Raw genomic sequence first — 446 nt, 5'->3', positions numbered from 1 at the left:
CCAGCGCCTGCCCTGCGCCGTGGCTGAAGCCTCCGTGGTTTTTTCGCCCCTGGAGCAGGCTAAAAGCACAGCGGCAGATAAAATAACAGCGGCGCGGCGCGGCACCCGTGGCCCTTGGCTCTCCCGCCTCGTGTCCAGCCCAGGTTCCTGCAGCTCTCCAGGCGGGAGCGCGTGTGCTCCCCTCGGGGCTCATCTCGGAAGGCCTCGTCGTGCCGAAACAGATGACTGTATTTATCTGAAGTGACTAATGGGCGAGCGCATTCCTGGCTCTGCCATCATCTGGTTCTCGTAAGGTCAGCTGCGATCGGCGCTCGCGCACACCAGCGCTGTCGGGCGGCGCTGGGCGGCAGCGAGGTGGGGCGGCGCTGGCGTTTGTTCTCAGTCCTGCGGGGTTTTAAAGCCTCGCTGTTTTGCATAACACAAACCCAGTGGTACCGCTGTGCTCC

The sequence above is a fragment of the Egretta garzetta genome, unplaced genomic scaffold (genome assembly GCF_000687185.1).
Source record: "Egretta garzetta isolate BGI_Z169 unplaced genomic scaffold, ASM68718v1 scaffold245, whole genome shotgun sequence".
In the NCBI taxonomy this organism is placed as follows: Eukaryota; Metazoa; Chordata; class Aves; order Pelecaniformes; family Ardeidae; genus Egretta; species Egretta garzetta.
This window is presented reverse-complemented; position numbering follows the sequence as displayed.